General features: G+C 35.9%; 2 pseudogenes; one reads left to right on the top strand and one right to left on the bottom strand.

Annotated features, from left to right (window-relative positions):
• Positions 1-9,340: 9,340 nt before the first annotated feature.
• LOC142633566 (G-type lectin S-receptor-like serine/threonine-protein kinase RKS1) lies at positions 9,341-13,722 on the top strand (annotated as a pseudogene).
• Positions 13,723-14,255: 533 nt separating this feature from the next.
• LOC142634548 (uncharacterized) overlaps positions 14,256-17,740 on the bottom strand; it is a 39,779-nt pseudogene continuing 36,294 nt past the window's right edge.

Genomic DNA, 17,740 nt, shown 5'->3' with positions numbered 1-17,740 from the left:
GAACACATTGAAGCCCTGTGCATAAGATTGCAAAATGAGAAGAGTTTAAAGGTTGATCGAATTCGGAGAGATCATGGCAAAGAATTCGAAAAGATATACATGGAGTCCTTCTGCACTAGATTGGGTATATCTCAAGAATTCTTCGCTCCTATTACTCCTCAGCAGAACAATGTAGTAGAAAGGAAGAACAGGGTTATTCAAGAGATGGCTAGGTCCATGTTGCACAACAAGGGTGTGGCTAGAAACTTGTGGGGAGAAGCTGTGAACACTACATGTCACACGGTTAACAAGGTATACTTTAGACCTAGTACCAAAAAGACTCTCTATGAGCTATGGAAGGGAAGGAAGCTAAATTTCAAGTATTTCAAAATCTTTGGGAGTATTTGTTTTATTCTCAAGGATAGAAAGAATGTGGAAAAATTTGACTCCCGAAGCGATGAAGGAATATTTTTGGGATACTCCTTCACAAGCAAGGCTTTTCGGGTATACAACAAGAGAACCAAAAAGGTGATAGAAACTGTAAATGTTGTTATCAATGAAGCTTTAGAGTTCTATTCTGAGAATGTCAGTGAGGAAATCCCCAAAGAAATTCTTCCTCCCCAGCCCAAGGACATTCAAGAACCTGTTGATCAAGAGCCTGCCTCTCCAAGTACTCCTGTTGGGAAATTTAGACCCCAGTTGATACAATTAACAAGTTTTAAACTCAAGTTGTTAATTAAGTTTATTATGAATAAAACTTGTTAAAACAAACAAACATCAATATCATGTCAAACTAAAGTGCAGCGGAAAAGTAAATAAGACAAGATATGATGACCCAAGAAAACTAATGAAACCAACCAGTTTCACAGTAAAAAAAACCTGGGGGGAAACCTTTCCGAAAAAAATCCACTATAGTAAAGAGAAGGTTCAGATCTGGTACAAAACCTTTGTCCCTAGACTCTACAATCATCGTAGATGAACTTACAGCAGAAACCTTCTACCGCTTCAGAACCTCTGAACTCTTCAATATATAAACGCCACCCTTTGATGCACGGATCCCAGTACGTGACTAACTTCTTTGCACGAATCTCAGTACGTGACTCACTCACCAACTTAAGAAAGAAGAATGTTGGCTGCAAAGTTCTTCACTTGATCAACAATGAAGATCAAGAAGCACTTGGTTACAAAACCCTAAGGCGCAAAGACGCAATAGCTTCTTTTAGAGAGAATAAGGGTTCGGTCACCTTTTGCATATGTTCTCCTTGTATTTTCTTATGTGACGACCTCTAAAATAAGCCTTATATATGTCTAGGGCTGTGAGAAAAGAAACCCTACACAAATACAAAAGCCTGACCCAAAAATCAGATCTGAAAATTCTGATTTCCGTAACCTCGATAGATAGCAGGTGTCGAGCCTCATTAAACCTCAATAGATAGCTATCTGTCGAGCAGCTGTCCGCAGATGTCCACAAGTGTCGAGCTATCTGTCCAGCTTTAGTAAACACATTTTCTTCACTTGTTTCTTGGTCTCTTTAATCACCATATTATAAGTTAGAGCAAAATAACTCCAAACATATTTGAATTCAAAATTTTGAAATCAAACTTTTTCTGTCATTCAAATATATGTTGCAAAACATACATGAATTGGAAGTTTATGGAATATAAATCCTAACTTCATGCATTGAACTTATAGCAACCTAATGCAAATGATTTTATCAATCCATTCACCAATTAGGCCCATCAATGTTATACTACAAGACAACCACTGAACCATTTGGTTCATATGGTACTTATGCGGGGCCAGAGTTAGAAATTTTCCTTTGAAAGGGAGGGGGTGTGGGGGAGACTAAATGATCATATTGATTCACAAGACACACACACACACACACACACAAAGTCTTGGCCAACTCTGTGTGTGTATTGATCATTTAGACTCTGGGGTGGCCAAGATACACACACACACTATATGTGGGGGAGGGGCCGGAGTTAGACTTTCTTGTGTGTGTATCTTGTGAATCAATATGATCATTTAGTCTTGGCCAGCTCTGTGTGTGTGTGTGTGCGTGTGTGTGTGTGTGTGTAATTACTGGACAAATTTGTCAAAAGATAAATTTTTTAGTTTTAGTATGTGTATGAGATTTTTCAAATAAGATTAGTGGTACCCTATATTGGACTATGAAAATTTATGCATCTAATCTAGTATTAGATGTGTTTGTCATACCAAAGCTTACTTAAATATGGTTGTCTTTTTTTTATGTTAGTATGAAATACTAGATATAAATAATGAATTAGACTATCAATTAGATTCATAAATAAGAGGAAGAAAGATAATTATCAACCATAATATAAATAAATTGAAATTGAAATTGAAATTGAAGTTAGATAAAAATAAATAGAATTTGATGTAAAATAGAAATGCAAAAGGTGAAGAAGAAATGGAGTAGAGAGATTAGGGAACACTTTCACTGTGAGTGATGAGGTAGGTGGAAAATACAAATTAAAAAGGTGAAGGAATAACCTTCTATAAAGGAAGCTACAGCCCAATAGTAAAAATTGTAAAAGTTGAGCTTGTGTGATGATGTGTTGGGGGAGGAGAGATGGAAAAAGACTAACAAAAGGTCAACATAGTTGAATAAATTTGAATGAAAGAAGGAGACTTGGGGGTGGCCAATCAGTATCATTTGAAGGGGCCAAATCTAACAAAAATTCTTTAGGCCTATTTTTTTCGAGCTATAAAAAATTTTATGCCTCTCCTCAACAAGATGCTATCTCTTGTTACAGATATATCATATATGTGGATTGAGATAAAATATATCATATATAGTAATCTAAGGTATTGCACCTGATCCAATTTCTCTCATTCATCTCACAAAATATTTTTACTTCTTCAGTTTTTAATTTTTACTTTTTTACTTCTTCTAACTTTTTTCATTCAACAATTGAAATTGAAAGTTTTTTTTTTCAACTCTCAATCTCTTTCACTGAGAGCAATTCAACATGGTGCTCAATCCCATATATGTAAGTATGTAACAGCCATTCACAATAGGAGGCTCCCATGATCTATGGGACCCATTTGTTGGAAGAGAGCTCACTGCATTTATCTGAAAAGGTTGATCATTACTCATTCTCAATAAGGAGAGTGCCTACGCAATACCTTCAGGGCGTGATACCCTAAACCTTAGGCCAAAAAAAATAAAAGAAAAAAAGTTTACAGATGACTAATCTCCCTGTGTATCACCACTAGCTTCTATTTCAGTCCTTAGCAAGGCCCGACTGAATTAGCTACTGCTAGCCCAAGATCAATCATCATTTTAACAACACCTTACTAACTCAAGGCAGGATGGGTAGCCCTGCCTCGATAACACTTATGAGTAATGGTACAAAATATATTTTACAATTTTTTTCACAATTGTTTACATGGTCTATTGTGATCAGTGCAACATCATTCAAGATGTGGCTCAAAGCAGAATATGATGGTCCAAAGAATGGAACTTTCACAGGACCACCTGTGAAAACCCCAAGTCTGGATTTTTTTGTTCATGACCGTTGTTACTAAAACATTGTGGTCCCATACAAATCAAGCCAAGACAGGAGAGTCTGTTAAACTAGGTTCTTGTGTGCCGCAATATTCAACTTGCATGATGCATTCCTCTAAAGGAGCTGACCAGCGAGTACATTAAGTTGCTCTAAAAGTAAAACTAAAAGGAAAAGACATTCTAGATGCATTAGGTAATCACCATGATAGTCATCAAAAGCCTTTGCTAAAAAATTGATGCCTAGAGAATTCTCAGTCCATACACACAATCCTTAGTCAAACCATTTTGGATTTTTTAATCTAAACCACACACACAAGAAAGTCTAAGTTAATAAAGATCATTTGCACGAACAAGGATTTGCTGGAAAAAAAAAATGTTCAAATCTTTGGTTCTAATCATTCTCTTCTTCAAATTTTTCACTTCCATTGACACCTTAACAACAAACCAATCCATCAGGGATAGCCAATCTTTGATTTCCAAAACCAACAATTTTGCCTTAGGCTTCCTCAGCCCTGGCACCTCTAGCTTCAAGTATCTTGGGATTTGGTATGTCAAAGTGACACAAAAAACAGTTGTGTGGGTGCAAATAGGAACGACCCTATTAATGATTCCACTGGAGTTCTCTCAATCAACCAATATGGAGACCTTGTCCTCCATGACAGTAATAACCGTCTACTTTGGTCTACAAATGTTTCTTTCCAAGACCAAGTGAGAATCTCCTCGGTAGCTCAGCTTCATGATTCAGGAAACTTGGTATTAGTCCAGGACAACAACAAAAAGGTGTTGTGGCAAAGCTTTGACAATCCTACAGATACTCAGCTTCCAAACATGAAGCTTGGTTTGAATCTTTTAACTGGGATTAACATGTTCCTAACATCTTGGAAGTCACAAGATGACCCTGGAACTGGAAACTATAGCTTGGCGATGAATCCAAATGGCTCTCCACAAGTGTTTTTGTACAACGACTCAGCCCCATATTGGAGAACAGGTCCTTGGCCATGGAATACTGTGTCAAATATAGCAGCCTCATCAGGTTACAAGGTCACTTTTGTTAACAATCAAGATGAGATATCTTGCACCTACTCTGTTGATGACCGAGATCATGACAAGAACAGTGTTGGACAACACTAGATTGGTTCATAAACTTATGTGGGATGATGGTGTTCATCAATGGAAGGAACTATGGTCAGCACCTAAATACCGGTGTGATAAGTATGGACAGTGTGGTTAATATAGTAAATGCAATCCCGCTAATATCAATAGGTTTGAGTGTGCCTGTTTGCCAGGGTATGAGCCTCAATCTCCGAGGCATTGGTATCTCAGAGATGGTTCTAAGGGATGTGTGAGGAAAAACTCGGGATTGTCTGACTGTGGGAAGGGAGAAGGGTTTGTCAAAGTGGAGCGTTTGAATGTTCCAGATTCATCATTCGATGCAGCTTGGATAGGCATGAGTATGAGTAGCTCAGAGTGTGAGCAGGCATGCTTGATGAATTGTTCTTGCACAGCTTTTACCACCATGAATATTGATGGGAAGGGAACCAGTTGCTTGGCATGGTATGGTGAATTAATGGACATTGTAGAGTATACAGATGTAGGGTCAGATCTAAATGTTCGTGTGGATGCAACAGAGTTAGGTAACCTGCCCTACCATCAAATGCTCCATCCCCGTTGTAACTATTGATTTTCTTTTTTTCAAAAAAAACAACAACAACAACACACTAACTATAATATTCTAAAATGAGGCATAACTAGGCCATTAAGTTGCAAACTAGATAGGGAAACTATTAATCAGGCCAGGTGATTTTTTTCTATTTCAAAAAATGCACCAAGTTCCAAGTACATTAAAATATCCCATTTCTTAGTGTCTTTGCTGCGTAATGTCTTCTTCTTCTTCTTCTTCTTCTTCTTCTTTTCTTTATGTCTCCTTCAAACCGGGCCTAGTGTCTTTTCTTGCAACCCAAAACTTGAAAAATTAAAATCATATTACCTCCACGGGTCATTCAAAAAACAAATTTTGGCTTCAAACATTCAAACATGTTTGGATTTATCTTTTCCAAGTCATTATGTGACGATTAATAAGACTATCTTTGTGCATTATTTAAACAAATCACATGACTCATTAAAATAGTCATCTAACTAAAATAAATAATTTATTTAATCACCACATCATAGATTGGAAGAGCAAGATAACTCCAAACATGTTTGAAGCCAATTTTTTTTCTGTAATTCAAATATATGTTGCATACATGATTGGAAGACTATGGAATATAAATCCTAACTTCATACATCAAACTTATATCTACAGCAAATGATTTTATCAGTTCATTCACCAATTAGGCCCATCAATGTTTACTACATTACAACCATCGAACTGTTTGGTTCATATGGTACATATGTCTCTCCTCAAAGAGATGCTGTCTCCTGTTACAATTATATCATATATGTGGATTGTGATAAAAACATATTATATATAGCGGCTTAGGATATTGCACCTGATGCATTTGCTCTCGATCATCTCATAAAAGTTTTTTACTTCTTCCAACTATTTTTATTCAATGGTCGATGTATAGGTAAAATCCATTTCTCTATGGATTAGGGCTTAAATCAAATCAATTAATTTGTAGAGGTGGATTAAGAAGTAACTCACGAATGTACAAGGAATCTCAAATGAATTACAGCAAGAGACTTTGACAAAAGGAAATGAACAAAACTGTTTTTATACCATATAAAAGATCATCAGCATACCTAAGGAGTGTACTCAATAAGGTTGTAGAATCATAAAGACTCATTTGCACTACTTGACTCTTTTCTTTCTCTTAAACACAATTTTTCCTGATCCCCAATGCACAAGGGATCTGTTCCTATTTATACTCATGAAGGTCCCTTCCCTATTGTCCATTTGTAGGGTAGGCATGGATCTGGTAAAATACTTGTCACATCCTTCCTTTCCCCCTTCTTTTGAGGTAAAGATGGATTGACGACTGGTTGTTTGACACTATTTTATTGTGTCATTTAGCCATAAATGCGACACTACTAATAGTTGGGGCGCATTTAACGCGAAAGTGATGGTTGTCCCCTCCGAGGTTTTTCTCCTTCTAGTTTGTTCACTTGGTCCCTTGTTGCCCCTACTTATGCTCTTGGAGGTAGGTGTGTTTGTACGAAGAGAGACAACTCATTGTCCAAAGGTAGAACGCTCCTCGAGCAATCTTCAGTGGAGAGGCTTCTCCCCCCCCCCCCCCTTTTTTAAAATGGTACTCCTCGAAATTTTGTGATGACCTTGTCCTTCTTCTCTCATAATTCATGCTCAGGAGATGCTCCTAGATCCCACCTTGGTTTGGGCCCACTATGCTGGGTTTGGGCCTTCTTTTGTTCTTGGCCCTGATGGGCCAGTTAGGCTATGGGACATTTACTGCATTTAGACTTTGTCCCTTATGGTTAAGATTGAAAGTTGTTTTTTTTTAATTTTTTAATTCTCAATTTCTACTATTGAGAGGAATTTCACATAGTGCAATACCCTCTTAATCCCCATACATATTGCACTCTATCACAATAGGTGGCTCTCACACATCTTTAGGACCCATTAAGGGTAAGAGAGCATGTATCCAAAACAAGTGATAATTATTCCTCCTCAGCAAGGAGAGTACTTGCCTGTACAACATCTTAAGCACATGATACCCTAAAAACTTTAGCAAAAAGAAGAAGAATGAAAGAATACTACATAATTAATTTCCCAGTATGGCGGTGTCTCACCACTAGCTTCTATTTCAATCCTTAGCAAGACCCAATTGAATTAGCTAATGCTAGCCCAAAATCAATCACCATTTTAACAACACATTACCAACTCACAGTAGGATGGGTAGCCCTGCTTTTATAACTCCTTTTGAGAAATGTAACTGTAGACACAATAATGTTTTATAACTTATTTTTTACCATTATTAATATGATTTGTTGTGATCCATGCAACATCATTTAGGAGGCCAAATTTGCCATATAACACCCATCTTCAAACATATTTTTTTACTTAGCATCATTTCCAAACTTACTGGCAAACTAACATCTCGAGTCTCTTAGACTTGAGTTCACTGTGGCAACTCGAGTTCCATGTGCTGGCAGAGCTGAGATAGATTAAAATCCATGTGAACTCGAGTTCCTACTTTACACAAATAACAAATCTGATTTATTCAACTCAAAGAAGAAGAAGGAAAAAAAAATGAAGGAATTAGAGGAAAACTTTCGCCTAGAGCTTCACTGCTTGGGTTCAATCTAAGCCGAGGGGTTTGGGTTAGGGAGATTTGGGTTCATGGGGGTTTGGGTAAGGGAGGTTTAAGGTTGCCTTCATCGTGGTTTTTGTTATATTTTTTTTATCTCTCTAGGTTTGTTGCTTCATGTTTTGTTTTTTTCTTTTTCTTTTTTATCTCTCTGCGTTTGTTACTTCATGTTTCTATTTTCGTGGTTTTTGTTTCTAATCTCTTGCTTTGTGTTTCTGTTATTGATGATCTCTCTAGGTTGGTTTGGTGCTTCCTTGTTTTTGTTGATGTTGCGTTGTTTCTTTAGAGACTCGATTTCTACATGGATAATTTTCCACATCAATTCTACAAGCATATGAAACTCAAGTTGATACAATAAACTCGTGTCTAAAACACTCAAAATTTTAGTTTGCTAATAAGTTTAAAAATGATTTTAATTAACCAAATATGTTTCAAAAATGATGTTAGATGGCAAATTTGGCCCATTTAAGATATAGGCCAAAGCAAAACATAATGGTTCGGACTTCATAACTTCTTTATGAATCTAAAAAAATGAATTGTCAAATGATCAATTTTATAAGGGAATAGTTTGTGTTCAGCAACTAGTTGTCACTAGATAGATTGGACATTTGTCCACATTGCAACGTGTCCAGTGGCACTGGCCACTGGACACAAGCTCCACCCATTTAGTAATACATGACAGAAGTTTACTGTACACGTAATAAAATTTTGGTAATAGTTCCTCCAAAAAAAAAAAAAAAAAAAAGACCACCTGTGAAAACTCCCAAGCTTGGAGTTGTTACTGAAAATTGCGGCACATGCACAAGAACCAAGTCAACGACTTGGCTCTTGTGCATGTACCACAATTTTCGCCCTGTACAATGCACCCAGCTATAGGAGCTGACAGGCCAGTACATTAATTTTTTCTTCTTCACCGCTACGGCTTCTTCTTCTTCTTCTTTCGCCGCCGCTGCTGCTGGTGCTTCTTCTTCTTCGCTGACTCTTCTTCTTCTTCTTCTATGCAATATGGGTTTGATGATTCATATTTTTTTTTTGTATAATGGGTATAATGATTCATATATGTTTAATGATTTTGGGGTCTAAATTTGTGTATATGGGTTTAGTGAGATTAGATCTAAATTTAGGATGATTTTGATGAATTTGTAGAGATGCTGGGATTCAAGAGACAGTGAGAATAGATTTAGAGGAAGAAGAAAAAGAATATTATGAGAGAGGGGAGAGAATATATAATAAAAAATTAAAATACAAAGCTACAGTGTTTACACGTTACTGTAGCTAGCATATTTACACAGCGACGCACAATCTGATGCCGGTGAGTTTTGTGCAATATTGTATAAATTTCACCACTTTTTTTGTTATGCACCCATTGAGTGCTCTAAAGCAATCATTGTTATAGTCCTAATTCCTAAAGAATTCTCAGTCCACACGCACAATCGTTAATCTAACCTTTTTTTTATTTTTGGTCTCAACCACTAAAATAAAAAATAAAATAAAATAATAATAATAATTTGTTTGAGTTTAAAGACCATTTGCAAAAACAAAGGATGTGCTAAACAAAATGATCAAGTCTTTGATTCTAATCATTCTCTTCTTCAAATTTTGCTCTTCCCTTGACACCTTAACAACAAACCAATCCATTAAGGATGGCCAATCTTTGATTTCCAAAGACAACAATTATGCTTTAGGCTTCTTCAGCCCTGGCAACTCTAGCCGTAAGTATCTTGACATTTGGTATGTCAAAGTGACACAACAACTGTTGTGTGGGTTGCAAATAGGAACGATCCTCTTAATGATTCCTCTGGAGTTCTCTCAATCAACCAATATGGAGATCTTGTCCTCCATGACAGTAATAACCGTCTACTTTGGTCTACACATGTTTCTGCCCAAGACCAAGTGACAACCTCCTCGGTAGCTCAGCTTCATGATTCAGGAAACTTGGTATTAGTCCAGGACAATAACAAAAAGGTGTTGTGGCAAAGCTTTGACCATCCTACAGATACTTTGCTTCCAAACATGAAGCTTGGCTTGTATCTTAGAACTGGGATTAACATGTTCCTAACATCTTGGAAGTCAAAAGATGACCCTGGAACTGGAATCTATAGCTATAAGATGAATCCCAATGGCTCTCCACAAGTGTTTTTGTACAACGGTTCAACCCCATATTGGAGAACTCCTTGGCCATGGTATAATGTGTCCAATGCAACAGCCTCATCGATTGAAAAGTCCAATTTTGTTAACAACCAAGATGAGATATCTTGCACCTACTTTGTTGAGGATCCTTCTATCATGACAAGAGTAGTGTTGGACAACACTGGATTGCGTCAGAAACTTATGATGGAACAATGGTCAACACCTAAATACCGGTGTGACAAGTATGGGCAGTGTGGTTCGTATAGTAAATGCAACCCTGATAATATTAATATGTTTGAGTGCATGTGTCTGCCAGGGTATGAGCCTAGGTCTCCAAGGGATTGGTATCTCAGAGATGGTTCTGAGGGTCGTGTGAGGAAGAACTCGGGGTTCTCTATGTGTAAAAATGGAGAAGGGTTTGTTAAATTGGAGCGTTTGAACCTTCCCGATTCATCATTTGATGCAGCCTGGATAGGCATGAGTATGAGTAGCTCAGAGTGCGAGCAGGCTTGCTTGACAAATTGCTCTTGCACAGCTTTTACCAGCATGAATATTGATGGGAAGGGAACTGGATGCTTGGCATGGTATGGTGGATTAATGGACATTTTACAGTTTACAGATGAAGGGTCGGAACTAAATGTTCGTGTGGATGCAACTGAGTTAGGTAGCATTCTTCACTTGCTTGCATTTTCTTGAAAGTTTCATTCTCTCTTTTTCAATTTCTGAATCATGTTTTTTCATTCTTTCTTTCTTTTCTTCTTTTTACTTTTTTTTTTCTTTTTCCTTCAGCTAAGTATACAAGGAAATCCAAAGGTTCTCTTAGCAAGAAGAGGAAGCTGGCTATAGCATTACTGTCTATTGCTGTACCGATGTTTCTGGTATCCTTACTAGCCTATATATGGCTAATGAAGAAGAAAAAAAGAAAAGGTAAATAAAAATTTAAAATCACTTGTGCGTTGTATTGTTCACATATACATGTGTTCAGCTCAGCTATGACAAAATGTTTCATATATCAGGAGTCATTTAGATTAGTCCACCACATGATGTGAACTATATTATATAGATGCTCAATTACAAAGTCGTATTAAGCAATGTCTCTCAATTATGTTTAGGGACAGTGAAGAGAACAGTGCACAATCAATCATTAAATTTTGCGAGTGCTGAAGGCTCTTTTGAGGGGAATGAGCGCAAGGACAGTGGTACACATCCAGATTTACTGATTTTCAATCTAAGCTGCATATTTGCTGCCACAGAAAATTTTTCTCCTACCAACAAACTTGGGCAAGGTGGTTTTGGCTCTGTATTTAAGGTACAATTACAATTCATAGACATTGTAGATTTTCTTGCACTTTTATCTGTTTTATATTCTATTACTGTAAGGTAGGACCAAAGTTTTTTTTTTTTTTTTTTATAATCTGCAATGATATTGAAACTCAAGAAACAGAACAAACGGGATAATCATTTTTACAAATAGACTCGATGACCTCGGGAAGATTACCCTAATTAAAATACAAAAAAGGACTAGAAAAAAAAAAAAAAAAAAAACAAATTTGGCAGTAGCATGAGCTGCTGCATTACAACTTCTCCTGACCCAAACGAAATTGCAACAAGAAAAGGAACGAGCAAGATTACGAATATCACTGATGATGGTGTTAATAGTCCAGTCATGGGGGAGGTCAGGGGAGGATAGAGGGTCAAAACAGGCCTTGGTATCTCCATCAAAACAGACGAGGTTCCACAGCTCTTTGATTGCAAGCTCCACTGCCTAGAGAATGGTGGACGCTTTAGCTTGGATAGGCAAACAAACTTTGACATGTTTTTAGAAAAATTTTAGGAAAGCAGTACACGAAAGAAGTTATTTAGTTAGTTAGATTGATTTTGGAAGTCGAGTTTGGCAAACTCAAGTTTGGGCTGAAAGTCAAGTTTGTCAAACTCGACTTCCAAGCAGGATGCATCAATATTGCTTGGAAGTCGAGTTTGTCAAACTCAACTTTCAGCCCAAACTCAAGTTTGTCAAACTCGACTTACGAAAAACAATCTAACTAACTAAAAAACTTCAAATATATGCTATTCACCCAATTTTTTTTTCTAAAAAAGTACTATTAAGCAAATTTTGCGGACTTAACAACATCACCTCTATGATCTCGAGCTACAGCTGCCAAATTTGTTGTGGAGGAGTTCAGCGCTGCATCAGAATTAATTTTGATCCAATTCAGGGTGAGGAAGGGGACTAGGTTGGGACAGGCTGAGGAGAGTGTGGAAAGGCCTTCGGAGCAAAGATTCTTGATATAGCTCAAGGCCACTAGAGAGGATGTTCTGTAAGGGTGTCTGGAACATGACCTCTAGCAGATAGACTTGTTGCTTTAAAATAATAGTCATGAGTAAGCTTAAGTTTGGGTCATGATTTCAGGGCCAATTATCAAATGGACAACAAATTGCTGTAAAAAGGCTTTCCAAGAGTTCTAGACAAGGAATAGAAGAATTTAAAAATGAAGTTATGTTGATTGCAAAACTTCAACACAGGAACCTTGTCAAACTATTAGGTTGTTGCATTCAGGAGGAAGAAAAGATGCTTATTTATGAATACATGCCCAACAAAAGTTTAGACTCTTTTATTTTTGGTATGTATTCTTTCTAAAAATCTATGGCCTTCATATTTTATGTGCCTTTATTACACATGTGCAAAAAATAATATGCTTGAAGTACCTAGAACCACATATTTCAACATCACATGTTGAGTATACTTGAGCAAAATTTTATTGCAGATCATACAAGAAGTTCATTCTTAGATTGGAGTAAACGATTTGAAATCATCATTGGGATTGCTCGGGGGATTTTGTATCTTCACCAAGACTCAAGATTAAAGATTATTCATAGGGATCTTAAAGCCAGCAATGTCCTACTAGATGCTGAGATGAATCCCAAGATTTCAGATTTTGGCATGGCCCGTATATTCAAAGAGGGCCAAACTCAAGACAAGACAACCAGAGTTGTCGGAACATAGTAAGTATAAAACATTCATAAATGTAGACGCACACACACACACACACACACTAGACTTGCACGCCTGCACATATACAAAGAAATTAAAGCATTATGAAAACCTTAAGATTACCTTGGATAATGTTTACTTGCAGTGGTTATATTCACCAAAGTATGCAATATTTGGAAAGTTTTCAATAAAATCAGATGTCTTTAGTTTTGGTGTCATCTTATTGGAGATAGTAAGTGGCAAGAAGAATAGTGATTCTTATCAAAAGCATCCTTCCCTAACGTTAAAGGGCATGTAAGTAACAGAAAACAACAATTTTTTACCATTTTCATTTACAGTACAGCTTTTTATAGATAATGCGACCAACCACACAGGTCTGGGAACTATGGAGAGAAGATAGAGCTTTGGATGTATTTGATTCATCAATAAAGGAGTCATGTGTTTCCAATGAAGTCTTGAGATGCATTCAAGTTAGGCTGTTATGTGTACAAGAAGAAGTAGTGGATCGACCAACTATGTTGGCAGTTCATCTCATGCAGAGTAGTGAAAGAGCCCTTTCTTTTCCTAAACAACCTGCTTTCATTTTCAGAAGACCTTCTGAAAAATTGGATTCAATCACAAGAGGAGCTTCTTGTACTATAAATGAAGTGACAATAACCATGTTTGAAGCTAGATAAAGGTAATGATTCTAGTTTAAACAATGAGACATCCTTAGTAGATATTTCTCTCTTTTTTTTAACAGCACACTATTGCCTATTACGCCCCTCTGAGGTATGCCATTTGCATATATAATATGTAGTACTAGGATTTTGTATTGAAAAAATGAGCCATTTTTGTTTAGATATCATAGGTTCAAATATGTGGTAAGCAAACTCGGAGAGTTAGGAACCATTGAAACATAATTAAGTTGAACAAAACTAATCAAAAGGGTTATACTTGGGACCCCTGTGGCTGTGATATTTTACACCAAGTGTTTCCTTGACTCTTCTCGTCTTTAACTGTATACTTTAAACTGGTACTTATCACAGCATGTCTAGACTAGCTAAACCAACAAAATTGGCTATAATCGATAAAGATGTCCAAGACTGTTATATCATGTGGAAATGAAAGTGAGGACTAATTGGACCATTAAGTTGCAAGCTAGGCAAACTTTTAGCCATATAATTGATTTTTTCTTGGTCACAAACTACATAAATTATAAATAATATCCCACTTCTTTGTATCTTTGCTTCCCGTGTCTTTTCTTTTATATAGCGAACTTGTTCAAGTTAAAACCATGGTAACTCCATGTGGACCATTCAAATATAAGTTGTAGTACAAACTTGAAATGGAATTCTCTCACATATAAACTCTAAGTTGGCACATCAAACTTAGATCAACCCAAAACAAATGATTTTATCAATTCATTCACCATATTAGGCGAATCAATATTAACTGCATGACCACTGTCCTTGAGTATTGCTAACCTTGATTTTGGTCCCAAGTGCCTGTAAAAGCATAAACCATGTAACTTGAAAATTGAGCTTAAATTCTGAAGTTGATAAAAGGAGGAAAAAATATTACCTTTGCAATTGATGGGCCAGGAATACTGGGAAGATATTATCCTTCTCACCCCAAATTAGCAGCGTTTTCTTCACCCATATAACAGCACATGAACATGGAAAACAAAGTTGCAATTCTTCCTTGGCTTCATGGACTCATGCATGGTGTTACATAGAAGCTAAAATTTTATGTCCCTTTGAATATACTAAGTTGCCTACATTTTGTAAGTTTGCTTCGACTGTATCTATGTGAGGCCTCATAATCAGAGATTTTTTATTTTTAGTGCTTGCTAAGAGACTTCAATCCAGGACCTCATAAATCACATGAGGTTTGGAAACCATTAGGCCAATTCCTTGGGGTTTAGAAAACAAAGTTAATCTATGGCAAATATTCAAAGCATATAGAGACAAAGAAAATGCTTCTAGAGCATAAAAGATATGCAAGTAATATGTGTATGACATTAACATTTAAATTTAAGAGGCTATAATAGTGAGTTGATGAGATGCCTTTGCTTTGATACTTATATGTACATTTGGCCCATAAGATCAACAATGAAATAAACAGAACATATGCAGAATCAGTGGAAGTGATTAAAGCATTAAGTATGACCAAGTAACCAAGGAAAAAAATGATTATATATGTAAATAAATAAGATTAAAGCCGAGTTTACCTTAGTTAGAATGGGAAGGTTTGGATCTGCCTTTCGAGATAGCATGTGCTCTGCCAGCTCTAATTTCTCCTTCCTATTCTTCTTACATATTGTCTGATAAAACAACACAGATGACAGCCCACTATAAAATATGAGGAATAATTGTTATATGTTTGACAAATTCAACGCCACTAAACTAATTCAATGTCACAACTCAGTGTGCATTCTATTTATTGATTTTAATTCCCGACCCAAAAAGAAAGAAAAGAACAAAACAGAAACACCAAACATATACATATACCAGTTTGTTTTTCGGATTGTAATAAAAGTTATTCCTACTAATTAATTCACATTAAATTAAAAAGTTGCAGAGTAGAAAATCAAAGGCTCACTTGAAGAAAGTGTACTTGTGCATGGATAGATTCACTGGGGTCCGTAGATCATGTGGATTTTTCAGTTCAAGAAGCTCCAGTACATTTTTCCCATTTTCTTGTGTTTGGATTAACTTAGTTTGATTATATAATAAGCTGTGCAAAAAAAAAAATTGGTTTTTGCTGAATAGTGCAAAAATGTAATTATGCTTAGAAAAAATGAGACTATAAAACTACAAGAGGGAACCCCTCAAGGCATAAATTTTCAACAATCTATTGTAACTTTGACATAATAATAAAGAACAATCATTATGAAACTGACGTTATTGATTGAAATTTCGATAGTATCTAAAAATAAATACTACACCTGGCTTATTGAACCACACATAGCTGGAAGTAGTGTTAGGAGTGTATCAGGCTATCAGCAAGTGTGACAAGAATGAAAAATCAAATTGAGGTATTGAAAATTGGCTAGAGTGGTTGGGAGGTTTACAATGACTCAATGAGAGTATAATGTCAAAGAAACAAGAAAAATCACTTTTCATTATAAAATATATATATATATATATATATATATATATATATATATATATATATATATATGCTAAAGATATGTTCACTTCTACTACAAAAATCTCACAAATTAATGTGATAGTGAATCTGATTAGTGCCGGTATGCTGCATCAAGCACATAATAAATAATTTCTTAATTAATATTGTGTTTTGTATTTCAAATTTGACACACGACTTTGTAATGCCTATCGAGTAAACTTATGTTGTAATTAGAGTAGTATCTTTATGTCACTTTTTTCATTAACATCAAGATCCTGCGTGTAATATATATTCCAAGCATGAGAGAATAATGCGTGTAATGTGTTGCCACAAAGCACGAGATTTAGAGTTGGAATATTAATATATTATATAATCATTGCTCAAAACAATAATTAACAATACAAAGAAATACAAAAGTGCACATATGCTCACGAGGTGGAAGTGAAATACATAAAGGAGGTAATAATACATGCATTTTGGTGTGGCTTAACATACAAATCTGGTATCAGATGGGAGAAATTTCAGAGAGAATCAATCTAGAATAAAAATGAGGTGGGAACGATCAGCATTTCATGGAACCAAATCTTCCTTTTATTGTTGCAATTGGGATCCTTTTAAATATTCTATATGCTGAAATGATCTCCAATCTAATCAGAAATAACTTATCAAAGAAGAACAATTGGAGAAATTTTTGTTCCTTTAAAAGCCATCACATGTATTGAGCATGAGTCCCATGCTTTTCAGTCTAAATTGCTTTGGTAATAATATCGGTGCTTAATTTCTAATAAATTATAATCTTATTTAAAAATTGGGTTTAGAATAATGATATGTGCTTGAAAAGAAATTAATTTAAGGAGAGAAACTCAAATCTCCAACTAAAAATTAGCCCCTAAAGCAATAATTAAGAACTTACTTGGACAAACCCCATCAGGAAAAAATTTGGTATCAATTTAAATGGACTATTCTTGTATATACACAAGTTCATGAAGAGCCTCATATCTTGTGCTTTCTCTGGCACTATAAGATCAAACACATTCCTTCCTATCTTCTTCAACTGCTCCTCCTTTTGGTCATCAGTGTAACACATACCAGAGCTCATAATCCCAACCTTCTCCACCTCATCTTGATAAATTTCAGCCATCCAATATGTCACATACCCTCCATAACTAATGCCTACTCTACTAAAATTGGATTCAGTCACAGGAGTTTCTTGTTCTATAAATGAAGTGACAATAACTAAGTTTAGAGCTAGATAAAGGTAATGATTCTTGTTTAAACAATGAGACATCCTTACTCCTTAGTAGATTTTTTTCTCTTTTTTTTAACAGCACACTATTGCCTATTACATCCCTCTTATGCCATTTGCAAATATAATATGCAGTACTAGGATTTTGTATTGAAAAAATGAACCATTTTTGTTTAGATCTCATAGGTTCAAGTATGTGGTAAGCAAATTCAGAGAGTTAGGAGCCATTGAAACATAATTAAGTTGAGCAAAACTAATCAAAAGGGTTATTCTTGGGATCCCTGTGGCTGTGATACTTTACGCTAAGTGCTTCCTTGGCTCTTTTCTTGTCTTTTATTGTATAGTTTAAACAGGTACTTATGACAGCATGTCTGGACTATCCAAACCAACACAATTGACTATTTCGTTAAAGATTGCCGAGACTGTTATATAAAGTGCAAACGAAAATGAGGCCTAATTGGACCATTTAGTAGCAA

This window comes from Castanea sativa, chromosome 5 (assembly GCF_040712315.1).
Source record: "Castanea sativa cultivar Marrone di Chiusa Pesio chromosome 5, ASM4071231v1".
Classification (NCBI taxonomy): domain Eukaryota; kingdom Viridiplantae; phylum Streptophyta; class Magnoliopsida; order Fagales; family Fagaceae; genus Castanea; species Castanea sativa.
This window is presented reverse-complemented; position numbering and strand designations above follow the sequence as displayed.